The following is a 27912-nucleotide window of genomic DNA, read 5'->3' on the forward strand; positions in this document are numbered from 1 at the left end:
GGTGGGTGCTGCAGCACCCCCTGGTGGCAAGAGATGTATTTTTTTTTTTTTTTACAGTGCACCTGAACGCAACATGCAAAATACCCGCTGAATAAGTGTCCAAATGTTCATGTAATTCTGGCCAATACTCCACTTCTGTTATAACATTTCAGTCTGGAAGATATAATCTTTATGACTAAAAGGCTAAATGAATAGCTTAGAAAATGAATAGCACCGGGGGCCCATGGTACTATTAATCCGGCCCTGGATATATGGGAGGAATAGCAGGTAGGCTATCACTGTCCCTGAGTCCTGACGGTAAATTGAGTAATGCTGCAGAGAAGAGGAGAAGACACTGAATAATGACATCACAACAGTATAATCCTAATGTTAATTTAAAATTTAATATTCCTCTAAATATGGCTAAAAGTCCAAAAAGGGTGGGAGAGAGAATGAGGATTCCAACACAGCAGTGGGAGCAAGTGGTGACATGGAGGTGAGTGAGAAAAGGTGACTGAATAATGACACAACAGTCTAATCTTAATGTTAATATTCCTCTAATCTGGCGACAAAGTGGCCAAAAAAAAATTGCCGGCGACCTTTGGTTGCCGCCAAATTTTCCGGCGCCCTATGGGCGCCGACAGCCGTCCCCCCCAATGTTGAATCGGTGGCAGCACCCCCTACCTAAAAGTACTTCCAATGCCCCTGAGACAGTTTTCTCTCCCTCCTCCTGATATATTGCCTGACACTGCATCTGTGATCTGGGGGAAAACTCACTTTCTAAACTTTCACCCACCCCCCCACCCCCTTTTTTTTGTTCTCTTTTTGTGTGTGGAAATAACGGAATCTCAGTGAGCGCACCACTGGTCCACCCTGCTTGTCTACAGGTAACTTTTTTAATTGCCAGGCACAACTAGGTCTGGTCACATAAGCAGATTATGTATCTCTGATGCTAATTTAGCACTCCCACTTTTCAGTACAGTACAATGCAATGTCAATGGAGGCTGGGACCCAAGAGATGAACCTGATGATTTGAAAGCAAACAGAGCTTAGAGTGTCTCCATCTGAATGAGCGAGCAAAAAATAATTAAAAAAAGGCTATGACATCGCATTTGTTTTGTTATAAGAAAAATAAATGTTGCAATTGCAAGTGAAATACTTGAAGAAATGGTAATCGTGTCTCACCAATATTTTGTGTAACAAAACAGGCAACACTTCAGAATGATCTGAAGTGGACCAGGACATTGTACTGAGAAGAGGCCAAATTAGCATCCAAGTTACACCAATTGCCCAATCTGGCATTTCCAGCTCCGTAACCAAGTGTTCTTTCTGCCTGTGATCAAAGTCTGGGCGGCATTCCCCTTTAATATTCAGGAAACTCATCAAGTACAGTAGAGGAAGAATGAAGGCCATGTATGGCCCCATTTCATTAGCAACAGTAGAGTAATTTCTGTAGCAGATGCTGCCATAGGATGAGACAGTATAACCGTCATAATTATGGAAGGCTCTGCTTCCCGATAATGTTGTATAAAAAGACAAACATACATTTATAGTGGGCACTGCCACTGATAAATAAAAAGTATAAATAAGGTTCTCAGTGCTAAGGTGGCAAGAGGTCGCAGCTTTTTGGTTCAATTTGGGGGGGGATGGGGCTCGGACCTGGGAGGAGGACAGAGTTTTGACTTTCAGGTAGCATTTGTACTTGATGGCAAATTACATTTCACAGCATGTAGAGTGTGTGTTATCTTCGGCTTTAGCTTAGGAGGTAGAGCGGGTCGGCCAATGACGCAAGGGTTGGCGGTTCGATCCCCGCTCCCTCCCGGCTGCTGTCGTTGTGTCCTTGGGCAAGACACTTAACCCCAAATTGCTCCCGATGGTGTGTAGGCACCCTGCGTGGCAGCCTGCCGCCATTGGTGTATGAATGGGTGAATGTAGACTATCTACTCATTGTAAAGCGCTTTGGATAAAAGCGCTATATAAATGCAGACCATTTACCATTTACCATTTATCTTCAATTCAACGGATTCTCCTCCAAGGTCTCTGAGGGAATGAGGTGAATCCCCACCCCCATATCTGAATACAAGCCAAACCTGTATATAAATGGGTGGGGCTTAGACCTCCGATTGACAGCTTGTGCTTAAGTGCTACTATTGGATCTACTTCATCTGGCAGAAGAAATGCCCTCATGCACAAACATTCATCGACGTCGCTAAGTTTCTCTTTTTCTTTCTCTCACATAGTCACACTGATACTCACACCCTCTCGCACGCACGCACGCACGCACACACAACTCCCCGCATCCTTAGATCTGGTTGTCGATGTCCCAGATGTCTCCGACCATGGCATTGGCACATCCCTGCAGGGTCCAGGTGGCGAGGGCCAGCTGGATGCGGAGCTGCTCCATGTCGCTGGTCTCAGAGATGGCTGCCAGAGTGTGGGAGCCCTGGCCCAGCAGCACGTGACGGAAGGGAGCATCTTTGACGGACACGTACGGAGACAGGAGGGCGTGTTCCACCTGGAAACCAGAGAGGAGGATGTTTACCTGGGAAACAAGTGAGGTTATACTGCCCCGTACGGCAAAATGACCGTAAATCGGTGGTGGATCAATACCACTAACAATTGCTTTGCTAGTTTTCTGGCTTTCAAAACTTGTGTCTAGGGCAGAGGGATTCCCAAAGTCTGGTGACTAGGGGGCATGCGGGAGGAAAAATGCAATGGCTGTTTTTTTTGTTTTTTTTATTGCAAGTGGGATTTTTCACAAAATAAAAACATGACGTTTAAAAATGTGCTTTATAATACAGAAGCAGTGTAGCAGTGAAGACTAAATATCGGAAAATGAGGATAAAATATCAAAGACTGGATGCGGTCGAGAAAAAATTGAGGCTTATAGGTCATATACCACCGCTTCACTAGACATTTCCTTTGATCTCTGCTCTAATTAGATAGCTTACTCATCTCTATAGTGAAAACGTGACTTTACAGTTTGTGTTGATTATAGGCCACGGTAGCAGGGGACGGGAGGGATGTGGCTGGAGCCTACCAGGAACTTGTGTAGATGAGAAGTTATATCAGAGACATTGGACTATAGACACAGTTCAACTTCCAGAGACATTGGACTATAGACACAGTTCAACTTCCTGTATCTGTTTTGCCACTGCCACACCCCCTTAGGAGACTGGTCAGCCAATGAGATTTCATACCATTGACAGACAGCCAATCACAAGCTGTTGACCATGCCCATTTAGGAGACTGGAAGAGTACGGTTTCATACTATTGGCGGAGCCTGGAACGAGGTATCTCTATAGTCCATTATCTCTGGTTATATCAATGTTGTTGCACTTCTACTGGTCACTCAGTCATTTGGGGTGGCAAACTGGCAACCCTGTTTGTTCGACTAAGTGCAACAAAATAAAAATATATCAAAAAGTGGATTTGCCTCACCATCATCATCCTGTCGTTGACGATGCGGCAGGCCTCCTTGTCGTTGATGTCCATGTTGGTGATGGCATTATTGATGCTGTCAGCAGCTCGATTGAAGGAGCCCCGTGCGTCGAGGAGCCACCTGGAACTCAGGCCATCAGACTACAGGAGAAAATATATTAATATGTGGAAAAAAATAGTCAAATCACACATCAGCTTCAGAATAAACAAATTTCAAATAATAAAAACAGTTAAATTGGCTAGTAAAAACATTTGGGTGCTTGTTTCACTTATAAGTTATCAGTTTATTGTTGATTCATGTATTTCTTTGCCTCGTTTTAAAAATAAAAATTGCCAACAAAAGAGGCAAAACATCAAACAATAAAAGTGGGAGCATCAGTCTAGTTTGCCATTTGTATCTCGATCTAGCCCATTCCTCCCGAGTCATGAGCTTGGATAAATCCTCACGTGAGACTCTATGTCTCGGGTCTATTTTTGTTTGCCTTCGTTTATATTGTTTTTCTATTCCATCAATATCTCTGAGGTCAGGTTGTGAGGAGGATCCTTGCCTGACCGGTGATGGCTGAATTACTTACTGAATTCATTTGGGTCTATGTCCAGTCTCTTTAAAGATGCTATGTTTTGTTTTACTGTCCTTCGGTTTAGCACCTGCTTGACTTGGGCTGTATTTTGGGCGCTGTTCTGCTGCTTCAGTGGAGGAGAGTGATTGGTTGGATGGTTGGCTGCTCGCTCCTCCTCCTTCTTGCTCATGGGCTCTGGCTGCCGCGTTATCATTTAAACGAATTGCTTCTGTGCATGCTATTAGCTCTAACATTTGGTCATTATCATTTCCCTCCTCTGACTCTGAGGAAACACATTGTTTAGAATATAAACGCGTGCCAGTGGGCTCTGTGTCTGTAAACCTATCACAATTGATACCGCTCTTTCTCAAATGTCTAATGAAAGACTGGGGAGTCACGTGATTGTTTTTCACACAGTGCAGATGCATGAGGACAGATGCTTGCTTTGCAGTGTTTTCAGGGAATTTTGCTGAGATTCGGACTATATCTGTTTGTTTCAGTTCCAGGATAGATATGATTATACTGAGTTTGTCGGGTGCCGTTGTTTTGACAATTTTATCAATCATATCTGTCATTTCTTTAACACACTTGAAGGCTACTCTGTAGACTCAACCTATCTGTTATTCTGGCCCTGTAGAGGGCACCGTGGCACGGTGACAGGGCACAGTGTGCGATAGAGAGGAGCTGCAAATGTAAGGTACAAGTTATCTAAATACGTCTGTGTATGTACACAGGACAGGTTATCCAAATATGATGTCTATCTGTGTATGTACACAGGTCATCTAAATATGAAGTCTGTCTGTGTCATAACTATATGTAACTGAAATGTATATGAATATTAGTGATTGTCCAAATAAAGGCTAATGTGATGTAAATCTTCTCTATCAACTATCATGGATGTTCATCTGACTCGTGTCATAAAACCTTGGAGCAATGACTCCGCTCATCACCCAGAGATGCATTTTCAAGTGAGTAACAACTGAAGGAGAACAGAGTATAAGAGAGAGAGACCTTAGATAACTTCTTGATGTGCTGATTGAGCTTGAACACAGCCTTGGTGATGGGGTCTTTGTATCGCTCTACATCCAGGCGGAGCAGGTGGTCGTGGGCCAGCCGGAGAGCCATCTGGCCGGCAAACTGTCCCGCCACCGCAGCCATTTCAGCGGTGTGATGGTTGGTTGCATAAGCCAGGTGATCCATGTTGTCCAGGTTGGTGCCATAGTAAGGGTACTCCTCAACCTTTAGACATAAACACAGGGAAACGTTAGGGCTGCTCATGCTAAATTGGCATACCTCCTTTCCAGTCAAATGCAATGTCAATGTCTGAGAGCTTATTGGAGTGTCCCTAATATTTTCTGTTTCTGCAAGTGTTATTTCACTCACCTTAGGAGTGATGAAGTGGAAGGAGACAGAGGGGATTCCAAAGGAGGCCAGGAAGGGGTAGGCAGGGTCCTCCATCGCCATGGGCCTCATCCTGGAAACATGATATGTAAATGCGTTAACATACATGGCTGGAAATAGACAATTCCTCTTTCTAGAGAAACAGATATTAGGTGCAGGGAGATTTCTGTGGCATTCAAACTGACTGAGAACAGTATATTTGAGGACCATGTGAAAAACTTTCTTACAAAAGGCCAAAATGTCATTTTGTAATAAAACCCTTCATGGCCAGAGATGCAAACCACTGACGACAAGATAAGATATTCTTCATGGCAGTGAAATGACATGTGTGATGGTGGTTAACCAGACAACAACACAGTGAACTGTCTTTGTATACTGGTATTCTACTTACCAGTTGGCTCCATCAACCATATCGTACATAGAGCCGGAACCAATAGGACTCGTTACCTGTATGGACAAGTCAGATTAGAATCCATGCAAACCACACTGGCGTGATCAGGACTGGACTACCATGTGCGGTGATGTGTGGTTACCTCTTTCATCGTGCTCTCAATGAGGCTGTGCAGCAAAGGACTTGAAGAGGCCATGAAACCCCCACGACCTAGTGACAAAATATGGACTCATTAGTCTACTGACAATCCTACCCATTTGAGTATTGGTGTGTGTGTGTGTGTGTGTGTGTGTGTGTGTGTGTGTGTGTGTGTGTGTGTGTGTGTGTGTGTGTGTGTGTGTGTGTGTGTGTGTGTGTGTGTGTGTGTGTGTGTGTGTGTCCTGTACTAACCCATGACCACTCCATCCAGGCTGATATAGGTGAGAGCCCTTCTGTCAATAGATGACATGTAACCCTAAAAAACATTATGAGCAACATCTATAAAACAGTCTAACAATCTCTCACTGAACTAAAAACGGTATTTTCTGATCCGGCGACTCAAACTTCTTACCTCCAACCACTCGGTGGCGCCGACGTTTCCGTACTCTCCGGCGGCCCAACTGGCAAACACCAGGCTTCTCCTGGGCCTGAACCCATCTAAAACTCAAACACATGTCATGGTCACACAGTGCATAGTGTTTGTGTCCTTCAATCAATCAATCAATCAATCAGACAGACAGACAACAACAATGTATTTCATATTTATTGTGTATATCATATGTATGCACAGAGCAGTAGTAGTACATTTTGTTACCTTTCTCCACCATCTCATGGACAGCCTTGGCCAGCTCCGTCAGTATGGTGGTGCCAACATTAGCTTTGGCATAACCTTGACCCCAGGCGTCTCTCTGAGCTCCCAGCACAACATAGCGATCTGCAGATACACGCACAGACAGAGGCGCACACTTTAAAATCCCACCTCTTACATGCACAACGACGAAACCAAATAACACTTTAGTATCCCACCTCTTACATGCACAATGTAGAAACCAAATAACACTTTAGTATCCCACCTCTTACATGCACAATGAAGAAACCAAATAACACTTTAGTATCCCACCTCTTACATGCACAATGAAGAAACCAAATAACACTTTAAAATCCCACCTCTTACATACACAATGAAGAAACCAAATAACACTTTAGTATCCCACCTCTTACATGCACAGTGTAGAAACCAAATAACACTTTAGTATCCCACCTCTTACATGCACAATGTAGAAACCAAATAACACTTTAGTATCCCACCTCTTACATGCACAATGTAGAAACCAAATAACACTTTAGTATCCCACCTCTTACATGCACAATGTAGAAACCAAATAACACTTTAGTATCCCACCTCTTACATGCACAGTGTAGAAACCAAATAACACTTTAGTATCCCACCTCTTACATACACAATGTAGAAACCAAATAACACTTTAGTATCCCACCTCTTACATGCACAATGTAGAAACCAAATAACACTTTAGTATCCCACCTCTTGCATGCACAATGTAGAAACCAAATAACACTTTAGTATCCCACCTCTTACATGCACAATGCAGAAACCAAATAACACTTTAGTATCCCACCTCTTACATGCACAACGAAGAAACCAAATAACACTTTAGTATCGAACCTCTTACATGCACAATGAAGAAACCAAATAACACTTTAGTATCCCACCTCTTACATGCACAGTGTAGAAACCAAATAACACTTTAGTATCCCACCTCTTACATGCACAATGAAGAAACCAAATAACACTTTAGTATCCCACCTCTTACATGCACAATGTAGAAACCAAATAACACTTTAGTATCCGACCTCTTACATGCACAATGTAGAAACCAAATAACACTTTAGTATCCCACCTCTTACATGCACAATGTAGAAACCAAATAACACTTTAGTATCCCACCTCTTACATGCACAATGTAGAAACCAAATAACACTTTAGTATCCCACCTCTTACATGCACAATGTAGAAACCCTATAACACTTTAGTATCCCACCTCTTACATGCACAATGTAGAAACCAAATAACACTTTAGTATCCCACCTCTTACATGCACAATGTAGAAACCAAATAACACTTTAGTATCCCACCTCTTACATGCACAATGAAGAAACCAAATAACACTTTAGTATCCAACCTCTTACATGCACAATGCAGAAACCAAATAACACTTTAGTATCCCACCTCTTACATGCACAATGCAGAAACCAAATAACACTTTAGTATCCCACCTCTTACATGCACAATGTAGAAACCAAATAACACTTTAGTATCCCACCTCTTACATGCACAACGACGAAACCAAATAACACTTTAGTATCCCACCTCTTACATGCACAATGTAGAAACCAAATAACACTTTAGTATCCCACCTCTTACATGCACAATGAAGAAACCAAATAACACTTTAGTATCCAACCTCTTACATGCACAATGCAGAAACCAAATAACACTTTAGTATCCCACCTCTTACATGCACAATGCAGAAACCAAATAACACTTTAGTATCCCACCTCTTACATGCACAATGTAGAAACCAAATAACACTTTAGTATCCCACCTCTTACATGCACAATGTAGAAACCAAATAACACTTTAGTATCCCACCTCTTACATGCACGATGAAGAAACCAAATAACACTTTAGTATCCCACCTCGTACATGCACAATGAAGAAACCAAATAACACTTTAAAATCCCACCTCTTACATGCACAATGAAGAAACCAAATAACACTTTAAAATCCCACCTCTTACATGCACAATGAAGAAACCAAATAACACTTTAAAATCCCACCTCTTACATGCACAATGAAGAAACCAAATAACACTTTAGTATCCCACCTCTTACATGCACAATGAAGAAACCAAATAACACTTTAGTATCCCCCTCTTACATGCACAATGCAGAAACCAAATAAGACTTTAGTATTCCACCGCTTACATGCACAATGCAGAAACCAAATAACACTTTAGTATCCCACCTCTTACATACACAATGTAGAAAATAACACTTTAGTATCCCACCTCTTATATGCACAATGAAGAAACCAAATAACACTTTAAAATCCCACCTCTTACATGCACAATGAAGAAACCAAATAACACTTTAGTATCCCACCTCTTATATGCACAATGAAGAAACCAAATAACACTTTAGTATCCCACCTCTTACATGCACAATGCAGAAACCAAATAACACTTTAGTATCCCACCTCTTATATGCACAATGAAGAAACCTACGTCGAAAACTATGTCGTAAACGGAGTCCACTGCACAAGAATTTCACAATTATATGCACAATGAAGAAACCAAATAACACTTTAGTATCCCACCTCTTATATGCACAATGAAGAAACCAAATAACACTTTAGTATCCCACCTCTTACATGCACAATGCAGAAACCAAATAACACTTTAGTATCCCACCTCTTATATGCACAATGAAGAAACCTACGTCGAAAACTATGTCGTAAACGGAGTCCACTGCACAAGAATTTCACACGTGGTACTTGTACCATGGAGTGACAATAAAAATCTTGAATCTTGAATCTTGAAACCAAATAACACTTTAGAATCCCACCTCTTACATGCACAATAATTCATGTGCTAAGAAATAATGTTCACAAGCATGCACATGCTCACTCTATCTATCTATCTATCTATCTATATGTATTGGTTCTCTATTATTTAGGCTATACAGTAGGGTTGGGCGATGGGACAAATATATGGGCTATCTGCAATTGAGTCCACCGTCGGTTGCTTTTGTTGGGTGATCTTTCACGTGATTGTTGTCATTTTAATTTGCTAGTTTAATGGTGAGAGAGAGAGACCGACAGACGTCTGACATGCGGCTCGGCACACACACCCACAGACACACACACACACACACACACACACACACACACACACACACACACACACACACTGAAGAAAGACTCCTCAATGTCTGCTAGCAATTTTATTTCCGACAAAGTGCACACTCTCACACGACCGGAAGGAAAAGGACGTGGCAACAACAACTCACTCTAACCTAGACTGTTCCAAAGGCAGTACTGCACTGCCCCCTAGCCACGAACCACCGCGGGTTAACGGTCTCAGTCCAAAGTCCATTGGCCGGTCTCCGGCTCGTAACGCTTGGGCGGCCCCCTGGCGCGGGCCGGGTGGGCGGGCCGTAGTGGCGACGGCGCAGGAAGAGATGCAGCAGGGGCGGGCCGCACTGGCGACGGTGCTGGGAGAAGTGTAGCAGGGGCCACACCAGCGGGAACAAGGGGCGCGGGGAGAGACGTCGCCCCGCCTGAGGGCGCTAGCAAGGAGGGGCCCAAATCTGCACCACGGGGCCCGTCTGTCCACTGCCGTGCGTCACCCTGGGGCGCCACCGGGCCAGGGGGGGTAGCCGGGGGCAGACATTCCAGGGAGGGAGGAAGCGGAGGAGGCGGCGACGGCAGCCGCTGGGTATAGGGGCAGACCGGCGTATAGCCACGGAGGAACCGCCGATTGCGCAAAGTCAGACGTCCAGACCCATCGACTCTCACCCGATACTGATCGTGGCCAAGCGACTCTACCACCACCCCGGATCTGTTCCACTTGTTGGGGCTCGGGCCCTGCTGATTCTGGACGAACACCCTCTCACCGAGAGCCAGAGGGCGGAGCGGCCTCGAATGAGCCCCCAGAGACTCGGTAGTGCGGGACATCCGCGTACGAAGGGCATCCTCCTTCGCAGCCCATGCCTGACGCCAGAGCAGACGGATATGTGGGTTTGAAACTTCTCAAGCCGGTTGACGAAGGAGAGCGACCCTCGAAGGGGGTGACCGAAGATAATCTGCGCCGGTGAGAGGTTGCAGTCCGGGTCGGGTGTGTTGCGCAGCTGTATCATCGCGAGCAGGAAGCGATCCTGGTCGAGACTGCCCGCCGGGCCAATGTTGGACACCAGAAGGCGCTTCGCAGTCTTGACAGCGACCTCCGCTCTCCCGTTGGACTGCGGGAAACTGACGGATGACACGCGATGCCTGATCTGCCACAGGTGGAGGAAGTCCTGCATGTGGCTCGCCATGAACTCCGGGCCGCCATCGCTCGAAAGCTCCTCAGGCACACCAAAGGTACGGAAGAATGAGCGGAGGTGGCGAACGAGGCCAGCCGCACCTCCAGCATCAGTCCCGGCCGCAGCGCCCAGGACCTCCACCCAACCCGAGAGCCGATCCCCGACGACCAGGTAGTGGCGGCCCCCGTAGTCAAAGAAGTCAGCAAAAAAAAACTCAAATGGGGAGGACGGTGGCGGAGATGACAGAGGGGGCGTGGCCGCCTGCGATGGAGCGTTGCGGTTGCAGTCTGCGCACCCGTTCCTGACAGCGCGGATATCCCCTGACATCCCAGGCCAGTAGACTATGGCCCGGGCGTGCTGCTCCATCGCTGAAACCCGCTGGTGGGCAGCATGAAGGTGCCGAAGGACCCTCTCGCGGAGGGACAGGGGAACCACGACGCGATCTTGGTACAGCAAGACCCCGTCCTGCGCATAGAAGGAGTCACAGACCGGTGACGGCCGAGGGACGCGTCAGCCACTGTCTCTTGTGCGAGGAGGGGCCAGGAGACGGCGCCGAGCTCCTGAGCATCGGTGCGGATCGAAGCCATGAGCGCCAACTCCACGGCGTCAGGCACGCCTGGCGGTTCCAGAGAGAGGCCGTTAGCCGAGCCCGAGGGGGAAGGGTGCCTCGAGGCAGCGTCAGCGGCATGCCAGGAAGGTGCACAACCTCGAAACGCCACGGGAGGGTGCGCTGCTTCAGCCTGAACAGGCGTGAGTTCGTGATCTCGTCGAGAGTGCGGTCCCCGAAGATCTTCACCAGGGGCTTGTGATCGGTGACCACGACGAGGTTGTCGCATCCCTGCATGAAGTATCGTGTCTGCTCCAGGCCCCAGGCCATGGCCAGGGCCTCCCCTTCAATAGCCGCATAACGCTGCTCCGCCGGGGACAGGAAGCGCGACCCAGCGAGTGTGATTCTCCAACCCCCCGGGCAGCAGAACGGCACGCCTGAGGCACAGCTGCAATGCTGTTGGAGAAGGAAGTAGCCAATGCCTCGCCTGGACCAGTCGGGGGGGAGGCAGGTGCGCTTCTGCATGTCGTAGATCTCCACACCTTCGCGAATGGCCCCAATTATGACATGCTTGGACGCCTGGAAGGCCTCCTCCAGCTCAGGTGACCACGAGAACTTGCAGCGTGGGCTGAGGAAGGGCTTGAAAGGGGCCATAGTGTCGCGCAACTGGGCGTAGTTAGTCACCTGGTTGACGAGGCCGAACCAGCTCCTGATGTCCGTCGTGGAGACCGGGCGGGGGAAGTCCCGAATGGCATCCAGGTATTTGGGAAGTGGCTCAATAGTAGCCTCCGACACCCTGAAGCCAGCAAAATCAACGCTCCTCTGCGCAAATTGGAACTTGTCCGAGTTCAACACGACGCCCGACCGCCCGACACGTGTCAGGAAGTCGATGGTCCTCCACCAGTGCTGCTCCAGGTCGGTGTCGTAGTGGACCGTGTCATCCACGCAACGTTCCTTGCGTTCAAAGTCTGAGAGGACAGCGTCGAAACGGCGGTTGTAGCCATCACCCGACGACAGAAAACCCTGTGGCGCCCTGGTGTAATGCCACCGGCCAAAGGGAGTGATGAAGGTTGTCAGATGACGATCAGACTCGCGCAGGGGCACACTGTGATAACCATTCCAAGCGTCCGTGACAGTCTTCCAGGTGCCCTTCGGAACACGACGTGCAAGGTGGAATGGGGACTCAGTTGCGAAAGTCTCACGCTGGCAGAACTTATTGAGAGGGGAAAGGTCCACGGTTCTGCGGGGGGACCCGTCGTGCTTCCGGGTAACCGGCTCGCCGTATGGCATGCGCTCGATGACACCGAGGGCCTCGTCCCGGAGAAGGTCGTCGCGGACCTTGTGCTGCCAGTGGAGAGGCACACCGGCTGCGGTGTGGCATGCTTTCGGAGTGGCGGCAGGGTCCACGTGCATTTCGATGGGCGGTCCATCCATGCAAGGCAGCGCCCGATGGGGGCACGTGTTAAATGTGGACGAGGCGTACCTCTCAAACAACCACCTCTTCATCTGGTCGTTCAGGCGTGCAGGGGAATGGCAGTGCCGCGGGGCGCGACGGAGGGACAGCGCGCTGTGGGAACGAGCACCGGGCGCCATGGGGGTCATGGCCGTCGCAGCCGCCGTTGGCGTACCTCACTGCATTGACAGACAAGGGCAGGTCCGGCGAGGAAGGGGTGGCGGAATCACGCTCGTCCCTGGGTTGCCCCGCACCACCTGTCGGGAAGTCCTTGGGCAGGAGGTCGAGGTTGAGCAGCGACCCATAGGAGAGGTACATGCCCCGGACCGAGCTGCTTACATACACCATGGAGCGGCAGGACGACCCCCCGCCGCTCTTGGGGACCGCAGAGAGTCTAGCGAAGAATGCGCCATCAATGGCTATGGGGGAGCGGTTGGCCGGCAGCCGAGAAGCTGAGGCTGACAGGGCGTAGGTCGTCACGCGAGAATCCGCAGGCGAGGTACTCCTCTAGAGACCAAATGTCCGACTGCGCACCTGTGTCTGCGATAGCAGACACCTTCACCTTGATCCCCGATGGCCGACAGCCGGCGCCGTCCCCCTGACTGACTGGATTGTCAACCGAGACGGTGATCAGTGCCCGGGGGTGTTCCCTCAGCCTCCATTCGCCCTTGGAGAAGATATGGTGCTCGAGTCTGACCGGTGCTGCCGCGCGGCGTTGGCGACGGCTCCCGCGATAGTGGCCTGGGTGCGCCTCAGACTGAATGGTCGAGAGCTGGGAGATCGGCTCCGACTCCAGGGCGGCCTGTTGACCGTCAGACGGCGTCTGCAACCGCTCCTCGGATCCCATGGTGGCCTGCTGACCGTCAAATGGTGGCGGGCGGCGCTTGCGTCGGCGGGCCCTGAAACAGTCGATACAGAGCTGGTGAGGCTTGGTATTCCATCCACGAGACCCCTCTGTGAAGACAGGAAAGGTGTTCTGACATCCGGGGCACGCGGCTCGTCTCGCCATATCAGCTGGGCTCGGGGCCAAGGAGGGGCTCCGCTGTGGGCTTGGCTGTGGGCTCAGCTGTGGGCTCTTCCTCGAGCGCTGGAATGAGGAGACAGCCGACAGGGCGGATGACGGGAGGGCGTTACGAGCCATCTCCTTGCCCTCAACGAGCGCGATCACATCGTTCACGGGCTTCCTGAGAATGTCAGGTGTGCCTAGCGCCTCGCGGCGTATGTCTGAGTCGTAGATCCCATTGACAAGGACATCGCGGATGATGTGATCGGTGTAGCTCACATCCCTGCCGCATTCACAGACAGCAACGTAGGAACATGTCTCTGCCTTCCCACGCACTCTGGCGGTAAAGGCGCGGAATGTCTCATCGCGTTCCTGACGCAACTGAAGCAGCTCTGTGCGCAGGACGCATGTGGCGACCGGAACAACGGCCAGCGAGCGCATAGCGGCGAGTAGGTCAGCCAAAGTCCCGGAGGCGGCATCCGGGTCCGCTTTCAGTAGGCTGTCACCAAGTTCGGGCCCCGCACACTGAAACAGCTGGAACGGGGCCTGGGCTGCTCCTATGCCCGAGCCTGCACAGAAGACATTCCAACGCCGGACGAACACATTCCATTCCTCTGTCGAGATGCCGGTGTCGACCCTAGGCCGCTCCAGCTTCGGGCCTTGGTGAGCTGGGGGCCGGGCCGCTGCATCCCGATGGGCATGTCCGTGGGCCGTCAGCAGCGCGATGGCAAGTCCCTCTGAGACGTCTCCGGTCTCAAAGTCGCAGCCGAGGAAGGGGCATTTGACCAGCATGATGGTGTTCTCATGAAGAAAGACTCCTCAATGTCTGCTAGCAATTTTATTTCCGACAAAGTGCACACTCTCACACGACCGGAAGGAAAAGGACGTGGCAACAACAACTCACTCTAACCTAGACTGTTCCAAAGGCAGTACTGCACTGCCCCCTAGTGGCCGGGAGTACACTCCTGCACACACACCACAGCGTTGAGGTTTAAGCAGTGAGAGAGGGGGAAACGAAACAGAAACACGCTTACCTGGGTCTACAAGGCAGGATGACAGCAGATTAATAGCAATGCGTCGATCGCATTTAAAATAACTGCCCAAATCCGACTGAAGCAAATTAAACTCAAACTATAAAGCAGCCATCGATATGATTCAGACACTTTTTCCACTCTATCTGCCTGTCTCTCTCAACCCGCATGTTTGTTTAGTGTGCGTGTGTGTTGTAAAGAGGTTTCATTTGCGTTCGTGTCATTTTCATCGGCGTTTATTATAAGAGCATTGTATCGTCCCGGCTCCGTCCCCAAATTAATTTTCATCGCCCCTGACGCTATTTTTAACGTCCCCGGGATGACGGGAGGTCCTGTCGAGCCCTGGTTAAGTGTGTATAGCCTCTTCTAAACATGAACTGCGGATTATAACCGTAGAATCAGGTCCGACTATCCGCTGCAGTTACCCTGCTAGACATGACTCAATAAACTGCTTAATCACTTTCTAAACATGGGGAGAAGCTCCGGCGCGGTTTGGAGCACAGTGCTGCTGCCTGCCTACTGCAGAGGACAAGTAGGCTACAGAATAGGCAACAATTATCTGCTCTGGAGAGTGTGTGTCAAACCAACCCTCCCTCCGTGTTGTCGTCCTCCATGCTGCTCTGCTGCGCTCGCGAGTCGCACTTTGAAGTGAAAAGGCGGAGGGGAGGAAAACTTTGGAAGCGTCTTTCAGACATAGAAATGCAAATGGTAGAATGTGCACTGCATGTAGCGCGATTCTAACCATCTGTCTGGAAAGGCAGATCGTGGACCCATTCTAATCGTTAACGATCTAAGATCGTCATATCGCCCACCCCTACTACAGCCACATAATTTTTTAACTACACTTATATTATTTGTCCATGAATGAACGTCCAGGAACATCACAAGTATGTGGCAAGTCCTACCAGGATCAACAAATCCCTTGATGACTCCAAACACGTTGTGGATCTCCTTGTTGACGAGCACGTTGTTCACCTCCAACGTGATGTTCACACTGCCTCCCAGTGTGTAATTCACTGAGAGCATGCCGCCTTTGAAGCCACTGCTAGCGTCAGGTACAGGGCCTCCCATCTTCCTGGAGAACAACGAGAGAGAAGGGAAGGGGGACTAGAGCTGAGTGCCACCGCAATATGCAGAAGAGTTTGTGTCGTGACCAATTTGTACATCTTCCTTTCAGTCACCTTAAATAAAGTTCATTGAAAAACACTGTTGCTCGCATTCATTTAAGTTTAGAGTCATCTTCATATCTTTTCTTTCAAAGCAGATGTTTTTTGGGGATATAATCAGCTCTGTGGAGAATGTCTGATAGCAAAACCTTTCCAAAATGAATAGTGTTTTGGAATCCGTTTTCATATTTTACATTTAATTAGTAGTGCCTTACAGGGGTAACCATTCCATTGGATAAATAAAAAGGTTCTTTATCTCTACTTGCTGTTCACAGGGATTGTTTGCAAAGATTTCATTCTAAAAGTTTCTTAAAGTCTCTCTGCCCTGATAATCATGTTAACTTTCTATTTGCTGGCCAGTTCCAAGCAGTGCAGGTTTTGGTCTATCCTCTCATGCTACAAATGGACACCTTGTGATACAAACGGACACCTTGTGATACAAACGGACACAGATGGTAGGTATAGAAGCGACTGCACTGATTAAAAATGTACATAAACATATGAATTTAGGTGGATACTTGCATCCAAAGCACCTTATGGCACAAACACACTGGAAATGGAAGCGACACCGGAGCGAGGCGAAGCGTCTGGAAGCGCAGGCAGTTTTATTTCGGTGCCCTTGTTAACAGATTCGACCAGTCACACAGAGATGGGGACTTGGACTTGAGACTTGGACTTGAGTCGCACTTAAGTCACCCACACAGTGACTTGAGACTTGTCCTCAAAGACTTGCCGCGTGCGTGCATGTGGCCTTACTGTAGAATAGCTACAGCCATCTGGGCGGTGATAGTCTGGGCTGGGATGGTGGGGAGGCCAGATGACTGAGCCGGGGGAGCTGGGTGTGGTTGAAGGAGGGGAACCCAGGGGTGTAGGGATCACCAGAACCAAGATGGACCTGAAACGAACACACACACACACACACGCAAAATCAGGAACTTTGGACAGAGAACAAAACATTAGATACCAAAACATGCGACACCAGCTAGTTTCAGATTAGATTAATCGCGAGGACATACTGGTGATAATACAATAACTAGCACCGTGGATATATGCCTCCACCAACAAGTGAGCAGTCGACATGCATGTCTGTCCAGACTTTGACGTTTGAGCCAAATGTGAAGAAATGCCATCAAGGCATTCCTGAGATATCACGTTAACGAGCATGAAAAGAGCGGTCGTGAGGTCACTCACAGTGACCTTGAACTTTGACCTTTGACCACCAAAATCGAATCAGTTAATCCTTGAGTCCAAGTGGACGTTTGAGGCAAATTCGAAGAAATTCCATCAAGGCATTCCTGAGATATCACGTTAACAAGCATGAAAATGGCATTTGAGAGCTCACAGTGACCTTGACCTTTGATCACAAAAATCTAATCAGTTCATCCTTGCATCCAAGTCGACGTTTGAGGCAAATTGGAAGAAATTGCCTCAAGCAGTTCCTGAGATATCACGTTAACAAACTTGGGAATGGCGTTCGTGAGGTCACAGTGACCTTGAACTTTGACCTATGACCACCAAAATCTAAGCAGTTCATACTTGAGTCCAAGTCGACGTTTGAGGCAAATTTGATGAAATTCTGTCAAGGCATTCCTCAGATATCGCGTTAACGAACACCGGACGGACGGACAACCCAAATCCATAATGCCTCTCGCCTGGCTATCGCCGGCGGGGGCATAAAAAATAATAAGATAAATAAAACGAAATCAACATACAGAAATGTCATGCTAATAAATAACTCATTATTGGCTTGAGGGAGTTCTTGCTACATTACTCCAGTTGGCTTAGAAAATTTGCTCTGAGATGAATTAAAAATGTAAGGGGAAGCGAGCAAAGTTGTCACCCGGAACGACATGACACAGGTGTGAGTTCAAACTTACGTGTCCGTAGAGTTCTGTTTTCTCTTCATATTTGTAGTCTTGAGGGTCAGCGTAGATCAGAACAGCAGCGGCTCCCTTCTCAGCAGCATTATCCACCTACAGTATGAAAGCCACTATATATAAATGTGTATATATATATATATATATATATATATATATATATATATATATATATATATATATAATAAGTTAAGGCATATATATATATATAATAAGTTAAGGCTACTAGTTACTAGTGTAGATACTCATTTTGTTTAGCTTTAATTAGGGAAACTAGCACCTGCTGCTTGGCAAATGCTGGTAAATATTTCCATGTGGCTGGTCAAGTTTGTCTACTCTACCAGCCACTTTGGTGGGCATAGCCATCAATTATAAAGTTTCTACTAGGGGTGCACCGATCACGTTTTTTGCCACCGATCACCGATTCCTGATCGCCTATGGGAAATATCTGCCCAACCGATCATCGACTGATCACCGATTACCGATCACCGATTACCGATCACCGATCACCGATCACCGATATATAAACTCCTCAAAAAAAGTTTGGAAACGTTATTTCGGTCGATTATTTCTCCCCTTTAATAATACCAATTGGCATTGTATTTTATATCGTTGGAAAGATTAGTGATAGGGCTTTTTTCTATTTAAAAAATAAATAATAATAATAATATAAAAAAATATCGGCAATCAGCCGAAATATCGGCAATCAGCCGATCACATATTTGAGGTCAAAATCGGCCGATACAGATTGCTTGCCGATCGATCGGTGCACCCCTAGTTTCTACTCTTCCATTAAAAAGTAATCTGTTACGTTACTGCTTTACCTAGCAGGAAAAGTAACTCATTAGAGTACTCTTAGGAGTACTTTTGCATTACCAAAAATGAAAACCCCTTTGCGATTCATTGTGCAGTAGTCTACAGTGCACATAATCTGTAACTCTGAAGGCTATTAACAAGAATGATCAGACACAATATCCCCTTTACAGCTGTTGATGTAACCATTATGTTTGATTAGCCTAAAAGTACGGTGATGTTTTTGTCCCTTTCCATGTAACCAATCAGGGACCTAGAATAGGCAGCTAGGCTGTGACGACGTGCTTTGAGTGAGCCAGCAAGGTTGGTTGTTATCATACGGTGTACTGCGCATTAGTGCACAAAGCTGAAATGTTTTTCAGATTTAAATAAAATTGCTCGTTCTGAGTTCTGAGTGTATCGGGCAAGCACATGGGAGACAAAGGTAACGGATTACTTATTTGAAAAAGTAACTAATAACGGATTACTTGAATTGCAAAACTAATACGTTGCTCGTTACCTTAAAAAGGTAATCTGAGTACTCTAATGCTCTCTAACCCCCAACACTGCTATTGACAATGTAGTTATCTGGTAAAATTGCTAATAATACAGTGTAGCCTAAGCCGATGTAATTGTTAGTTTTGGGTTGACTTGAGATAGTTCAATAAGCCGTTTTTTGTATTCACCTGCAGAATTTCACAATTGGCATTTCTTCAGTTTTGTTTTTTTACAACTGCATTTTACCAGTTTAGTTTTTTAGTCAGTTTTAGTTCCTTTTCATCCAAGTTTTTCAAAAGTAAAACTAGTGGTTCACCTGATAGGAGGTACTACTTTACTGCATCAAATCAACTGCTCTCTCACACACACACACACACACACACACACACACACACACACACACACACACACACACACACACACACACACACACCTTCTGTGCGAAACTGATGCGTCCTGCACGGAGCAGCATCACACAGCCTTTCAGCTCAATGATGTTCTTCTTCTGCAGCACTTTCAGATCCTCTTCACGCCCGTAGTTACCATATACCACCTTACCCTACACACACACACACACACACACACACACACACACACACACACACACACACACACACACACACACACACACACACACACACACACACACACACACACACACACACACACACACACACACACACACACAAACAATTTGGATTACAGTGCATCTGCTAGTTTTTCAGCCTGAGCTTTGACATGGTATGAAGCACAACAGACTGCATGGATGAATGTTCTCTGTGAGATACTTAGAGGGCCGAGCTGATTGACAGCGTCCATTTCTATAGAAATAAAATATGTCTAAAAATATGTCTAAAAATATGTCTAAAAAAATATGTTGAATATGTTCAAAAAATATATTCTAAAATATGTTGTGCATATTAGCGTGCAGTGATTGCTGTGTGGAGCTATTGTATGTTCATTCAGATAGGTTCTGCTACCTTTTTCCTTTCCCTTAGAATGTGATTTATGCTTTGTGAAACTTTTGAAGATTGTACCTGGGTCTGCCTCCACACCACTAGGCGGAGACAAAGACCCATGAAAATGCTATTTAAGCACTTCCTTTGCAAATGTATTTTTCAATTGACACTGACGAAGGCCCGAGTTAGGCCGAAACTGTTTGTCCCAATAAATGTCTGCCACGGGAGCTACCAAAAACTTGTGTTGCGAGCCCTTTTTTCGTTTATGAGGCACAACAGAAACATGACACTGAGCAGGACGTTTCAGATCAGACCATCAGATCATTTCATGTGTGATGTAAAGATGCAGCCTCCTATGCACCTTATGCCCAGATGAGTGACTTTTTTCCAATCAACCTATTGATTTACAATGTTCTTATCAGCTGTCACTTGTATGATTTGTTGCATATGCAAAGATCTATGGTATTAGAGGGTGATTTAGTGTGCGTGTGTGCCCGCGCAAGCGCGCGTGTGTTTTAAGCCCTGTCGGCAAACCAAATTCTCCTTATGGGGGCTTGAATTGAATGGTGTTGCCATATACTGGTAGTTAGTGTTTTGTTTTAATAAGCGCTCACATTAAACTTCCTTGACCTTCAATTCTTGACTGGCTATTAAAATTTTGTTCTGTGCGGTTTGATTGTCACTGAACGTCTACGACAGACAAGCCACTAAACTCTACAGCTGAAATGAGATGAGGAATAATTATTATTCTTCATCTCCAATATCTATAAACAGTTTTTCAACACTAGGAACTCACGCCATTTTCACACGGTTTTCTTCACAGATTCATGTCAGCTCACCCCAGCTGTTCCAGTAGCGCTGTAGGCAAGATAGCCCTTGGGTTGAAAGTCATGTGAACCAAACAGGACACGGTTTGGCTGCTTACTGAAGATGAGAGAGTAAAGGCTTGTTACAAGATCATTCTTTTTTTGTTTCGTTTTACAGTCAATCAGCACCAACAGCAGCAGCAGCTACAGGCAACCAATGAGAGTCAGAGCAACGGCACCTTGAAAATAGATGTGACAAAATATCCCTGTGACTCTAGCACCCCATTTCCACCTGGTTTTTAAAAGCCACCAGTATCCAGATAAGTTCTCTGGATAATGGTCGCATTTAAAAACTATGTGTAAATGGGGTGTAGGACGATCGTGTGAGGTAGAGAATTGCTAGGAAAAGAAATAGGAAATAAAAGGACAAGTCAACATGTCATCTCCCAAGAATGATGCACCAAATCAGACTGGTTTAGCACTTATGGCCTTTCAAAAGTTTGAATTTTTGACAGTTATTGTAATTAATTATAGCACCCGCAGCACTACATTTCTGCTTATGTATGTATGTATGTATGTGTGTGTGTGTGTGTGTGTGTGTGTGTGTGTGTGTGTGTGTGTGTGTGTGTGTGTGTGTGTGTGTGTGTGTGTGTGTGTGTGTGTGTGTGTGTGTGTGTGCGCGTACCTGTCTGATGTCTGCAGCTGAACGTAGTGGATGTCAGTCCAGGGATCCATCTCCTGTGTCTTGAACGTCTTGTAGATCTCGTCTGCCAGACGCATGTCTTCTTCACTACCTGCTGAACGGCTGCCAGTATCAAAGACGCTGCAGAGACAGAAGTGAGAGTTTGCCTGTTAAATTTGTCTCCGTTCAGGATTTTCAAATAACCCTGACATGATGACATGAACCATTCTATTTTCTGAAGATGCTGCATTAGACTGGAAACACTGTTACTTTTCAGCTGTTATCAGGTCTTTGTTGTTTGTTGTTTCAGTACTGAATCAATAGCCGCTACCTTATGTTCAAGATAAAGTTCCTATGAGATATAATTGTATCTCGAATTTACAAGAATAATGTGGACAAGAGGGTAGATGTGCATGTGTTTTCTGTTACCTTTTTGTCTTCACCTTCAGAATGACACAAGTTCAAAGCAATCCTGGTTGGCAATGAAGTGAATCTTGATCTAAAACTGAGTCTGTGTGCGTACCTCAGATGCTTGTCAAAAGCCTGGGAGGTGAGTTTCTGTTTTAGCAGGCCGGTGATCTTCTTCCAGTCCAGCGGAGCTTCTGGAGCTGCAACGGGCATCTTCGTCACCTCTTCCTGTTCTGTAGGAAGGGGAGTAGGAAGGGCTGGACAGGGGGAAACGGGCATCTTCTCCACCTCTTCCTGTTGTGTAGGAAGGGGAGTAGAAAGGGCTGGACAGGGTGCTGCCCCCTGCTGATGTGCACGGTGCGACACATAGCCCAACATGTAGCCTGGAAGACGGAGACAACGCAAATGGTTAAAAAAGTGTTTATTAGAACAGAGGAAAGGTATGTGCCTGAGCCTGCCTATAGCAATTAATGTCGGATTTAACATTAAATCATTGCCACAGTAATTTTGAGACATTAGTATGATTACCATATAAACAAACAAGACTATTGTCGTGAAGATGGCAGTCTCTTGCTACATTGTGTGCCACCGGTTCAGCTTCACGACAAAAAAACAGGAAGAGCGCGCAAGATTTATGGGGGGAAGTGTATGGCGCCATGGTATCATGCATTTAAAAAGGTTGTTATACCAAAGTTTCACAATTAATTTGACACTGGTATATTGAAATTTAAAAATGCTACACATTGCACCTTTTCTTGTTGGAAAGTGAGACAGAAAGAGTTTGATGTAAAAACAGACAACAGGTGAGGATGAGTGTGGCTTACCGAGGATGAAGAACAACAGGACTCCCAGGGTCACCCAGCAAACGTTATGCCGCCGGTGTTTCAGAGATAGCCTGGAGCAAGGAGGGCCTCCCGGCTGGTGTGTGATCTCGGTGGCGTCATCGATGCCGTTGTCAGACAGTTTGACTTCCACGTGGCTTCCTCCTTCCTCGTCGGGCTGCACGGTGAAGCGGCTGTATCGCTCACCCTTGATCTGCAGAGGGTCAAAGGAAGAGCAAGATCTACTGTCAATCAAAACTATGGAACTATGCCACTGTGCTGCTCAAAAGGCCCATATGGCCCAAAAATATGACAATGACAAAGTCGGGCGGCTGTGGCTCAGGAGGTAGAGCAGGTCGTCCACGTCCACTAATCGGAAGGTTGGTGGTTCGATCCCCGGCTCCTCCAGTCCGCATGTCGAAGTGTCCTTGGGCAAGACACTGAACCCCAAATTGCTCCCGATGGCTGTGCCAGCACCCTGCGTGGCAGCTGGCCGCCCTCGGTGTGTGAATGGGTGAATGTAGGCACATTGTAAAGCGCTTTGGATAAAAGCGCTATATAAATGCAGTCCATTTACCATTTCATTCAACTTAAAGTCGAACTGAACCCATTCGTCACGTGCGTCGCAGTCCGTTTCAGACTGAGAACATAATTTGTCTGAGATGACAAGTTGAGAGGTGGGTCATAGTATCATGTCGATGATTTGATTTGACAATTCTGTCGACTGGCTTTGGCATTGGTCAATCATGGCGTGTTCCACCCCCAAATCATGTGGGATTCAGTGTGTTGTCGTGCTACGCGAGTGGGATCCGCGGAGTACCAGGCAGCCAGCTTCTTCGTGCGGAGCGAGCGGACAATCCGATGCATGGGTGCTGCCCGCCCGCCTGGAATCTCCGAGGGCAGACCCCTGACAACCACGCTCTCAAGCGCGCGGGGCACCTTTAACGCTATTTCTGTAAATACGATATTCCTGGAATGCGCGTTTTAACGAGCCAGTTACATTTCTTTGCATTCTTAGAGATTATAGTTTTTGTTTTTTGTTCATGTTTCTAACAATTGGCCAAGTTAGTAGTTAGTTTATGGGATAGGAATTCTGCCAGATGACAGGCACTAGGCGCCATTTTCTATTTCATTTGGAAGAGAAAATTATCCTGAAATGAAGATTTGATTGACAGCTGCATGTCGTGATATGATTGGTTGAAATGGGGTAGAAATTTGATAGTACTAGGTGACGTCAGCAAACTGTACATTACTGTTATCAATGACATCTTGAAAAATTAACTTTTGATGTGAAAAACTAAAGAAATTAGATTTTTGTGAATGTTTTTGCATACATTATTAAATAGGTGCACTGCATACCCGCGGACTTATGCCTCCGCCATTATAGTTCATTCTACAGTCCACATCGCCATTTGAGGCAAATTGGAAGAAATACCGTCAAGGCGCTCGTGAGATGTTGCGTTACAGAGCTTGAAAATTGGGTGTGTGAGGTCACAGTGACCTTGAACTTTGACCACCAAAATGTCCTTGAGTCCAAGTGGACATTTGAGGCAAATCCGAAGAAATTCCATCAAGACATTCCTGAGATATTGCGTTAACAAGCTTGAAAACGGCATTCGAGAGGTCACAGTGACCTTGACCTTTGACCTTTGATAACCAAAATGGAATCAGTTCATCCTTGCGTCCAAGTCGTGGTTTGAGCCAAATCAGAAGAAATTCTATCAAGCCGTTCTTGAGATATTGCGTTAACGAACTTGGGAATGGCGTTCATGAGGTCATAGTGACCTTGAAGTTTGACCACCAAAATGTAATCAGTTCATTCTTGAGTCCAAGTCGATGTTTGAGACAAATTTGATGAAATTCCGTCAAGGCATTCCTGAGATATCACGTTAACAAGCTTGAAAATGGCATTCGAGAGGTCACAGTGACCTTGACCTTTGACCACCAAAATCTAATCAGTTCATCCTTGAGTCCAAGTCAATGTTTGAGAGAAATTTGATGAAATTCCGTCTAGGCATTCCTGAGATATTGCGTTAACAAGCTTGAAAATGGCGTTCGAGAGGTCAGTGACCTTGACCTTTGACCACCAAAATCTAATCAGTTCATCCTTGAGTCCAAGTCGATGTTTGAGGCAAATTTGATTAAATTCCGCCAAGGCATTCCTGAGATATCGCGTTAACAAGCTTGAAAATCAAGTTCAAGTTCAAGTTGACTTTATTATGTCCCCGAAGGGCAATTGGTTTTGCAGCATAGCCATACATACAAAAAGTGCAATTGACGTATACAATACAATACAAGGGTGGTAACCTGAGTACAGAGGGCTAGAAGGCCAAACAACAAGAAGTCTTCACCGACCAACCTGTACGTGCAAAATTACAATATACGATGAACTCGGTAGCATCTGCTACAGCGATAAAAACAATAGGATTTAAGACCAAAATAGAAGATAAAGGATCAGAAACGATAAAAAGATAAAAGTATAAAAATATAAAAGAATGAAAGAATAAAAAATTAAATAAAAAAATGAAAGGACATTGCTAAAAATGACAATTTGGGACCAGAAGTAAAGTGCATACTGTATAACGCATCCTAAAAACAGTCACAGCAACAGCAACTAACCTAGGAAGAGCTACCTCCTGCCCCGACCTGAGTTCAGGATGGAAATGGCTGTGGGGGTAAAGGAGTGCTTATACCTGTTAGTTTTTATAGGTGGTGGTCTATACCTGGAGCCAGAGGGCAGGGGCTGAAACTCTGAGTATAGGGGGTGAGAGCTGTCAGTTAGGATGGCCCTGGCCTTTCTTCCAACCTGTCTATTAAAAAGCTCAGACATCATGTTCTGCTGGACACCTGAGATTTTGCTGCTCACTTTGACAATTCTGGAGAGTGAGTTTTTGGCCTTGATGCTTAGGTGACCATACCAGCACACTAGAGAGAACATGAGCACAGACTCGATATATGATCTATAGAATAAAGACATCAGGGTCTTGTCTACGTGGAACTGGGACAGCTTCCGAAGGCAGTGCAAACGTTGCTGGCACTTCTTGCAAAGCATCTCAGTATTATGGTTACAATTCAGCTTGTTATCAATGTGGGTCACAAGGTATTTATAGCTGTCAACAGAGTCAATCACCTGGGCCTTGATGACAGTGCTCTGGGGGGTAGAGGGCTGACGCCTAAAATCAATGCACATGTCCTTCGTTTTAGTGACATTTAATTGGAGGAATGCATTGTCACACCAGTTAACAAAATCGTCGATCACGGGACCGTGGCTGTTTTCCTCATCGTGGAGAAGGCTCACGATCACCGGGTCATCTGCAAACTTTAAAATGTGCCTGCCATCATACTGGCTCCGGCAGTCATTTGTATACAAAATATAAAAGAGTGGTGAGAGAACATAGCCCTGCGGGGAACCAGTGGATGATGACAGTTCCCCTGACAGACTCCCATTCACCCTTACTCTTTGGGTTCTGTTAGTTAAAAGATCCAGAACCCAGCCCACAATGTTAAAATCAAGACCAAAGTCATTAATGAGTTTGTCAATTAAAATGTGTGGGGTTGAATAGTGTTAAAAGCAGATGAAAGATCTACTCTTGCACCCTTTCCCACCACGCTCACCCCGCCCCCCCTCCTTCGATCGGATACATCTTACTGGAGCCATAGATATATGGATCTGCTATGAATGATAGCATAGCCTCCAGTGTTGCTGTGGACGAGCTACTCCCTCCACTTCCCACTGCAAACCCCCGACCCCCGCAAACCCACTCCCTCCCCCCCCCCTCGTTTTCTTTGTTTTCAACGGATGTTAATTCCTTACATGTAACAACAAATGTTTATGTATTGTATAATATTCAAGCGTGCCATTATTCCTAATCAATCTAGTAATAATGTAATAGTCTTAATTTGAGTATAGAAGGTGATTCCCATTCGTGTGTGTTTTTGTCTTTATGTTGTTTGTTGAGGACCGCAATGGAAACAAGCCAGTGCTTGAAATAGCCAGGCTTTATTGTGTTTTTATCCTCGGTGATTGTCTGTACCCTGTATCTTTGTTGACATTTCACCAAATAAATAAATCAATCAATCAATCAATACAAAGAGCAGCTTGGCATGGGTTTTGCTGCCTTCAAGGTGTTTAAAAACAAGATCTAACAGAGTGGCGGTAGCATCTTCTACCCCACGGCTAGCCCTGTATGCCAACTGGAGGGGGTCCAGCAGATGCTCCGTGTCGGCAAGAAGTTTGCTTTTCATCAGTCTTTCAAAAGACTTCATAACTAGAGAGGACAAAGCAACTGGCCTAAAATGGTTAAAAACCTTGGGGTACTTGCTTTGCCTTTGGCCACTGGAATGACTGTGGACTGTTTCCAGATTTTTGGCACCCTCTGCAGGTTAAGAGACAGCTATGTGGCAGAAAATAGGTCCTAATTGTTCTGCACAAGAGGAGAGCAGCCGGCTGCTTATGTTATCAGGACCTGGGCTTTTCCTATAGCTTTGGAGGATTTGAAGGCTTTGACCACAGAACGTTCGTCAAAGGGGGCACAACCAGGACAAGATAATTTAGTTTTCAGTTCTAAAATCTCAAAAATGGCGTTCGAGAGGTCACAGTGACCTTGACCTTTGACCATCAACATCTAATCAGTTCATCCTTGAGTCCAAGTCGATGTTTGAGGCAAATTTGATGAAATTCCGTCAAGGCATTCCTGAGATATCGCATTAACAAGCTTAAAAATGGCATTCGAGAGGTCACAGTGACCTTGACCTTTGACCACCAACATCTAATCATGCACTTTACAGGTTAATTAGTTGCCATTAAATTAGACAATTAAATTAGCTTATTAAAATGACAAAAAATCATCATCAACCGCCCCAAAAAATGCAACCGGCGGTGGGCTGAGCCGACCGTGGGTCGGCGATATATTTGTCCAAACGCCCAAAGAACAGACACGGTACAGTATTAGTAGCATATCTGTCTAATACTGTAGTGATATTATTGACCAATTTATCTAACCTGTTCAAAAAGT

The 27912-nt window shown here is 46.2% G+C and overlaps 1 pseudogene across 1 annotated transcript; it reads right to left on the reverse strand.

Moving 5' to 3' along the window:
• Positions 1-2281: 2281 nt before the first annotated feature.
• On the reverse strand, positions 2282-26087 carry LOC310771156 (transferrin receptor protein 1-like; annotated as a pseudogene). Its single transcript has 18 exons — positions 25890-26087; positions 22901-23111; positions 22192-22459; positions 21672-21809; positions 21020-21104; positions 19655-19780; positions 17932-18027; positions 16811-16949; positions 15794-15963; positions 6566-6685; positions 6323-6408; positions 6163-6226; positions 5915-5982; positions 5773-5828; positions 5364-5454; positions 4992-5219; positions 3421-3561; positions 2282-2494 (listed from the first exon to the last, which is right to left on the reverse strand). The product of its transcript is annotated as a transferrin receptor protein 1-like (transcript).
• Between the last annotated feature and the right edge of the window lie 1825 nt (positions 26088-27912).

The sequence above is a fragment of the Poromitra crassiceps genome (genome assembly GCF_964638095.1).
Source record: "Poromitra crassiceps genome assembly, chromosome: 2".
Lineage (NCBI taxonomy): Eukaryota > Metazoa > Chordata > Actinopteri > Beryciformes > Melamphaidae > Poromitra > Poromitra crassiceps.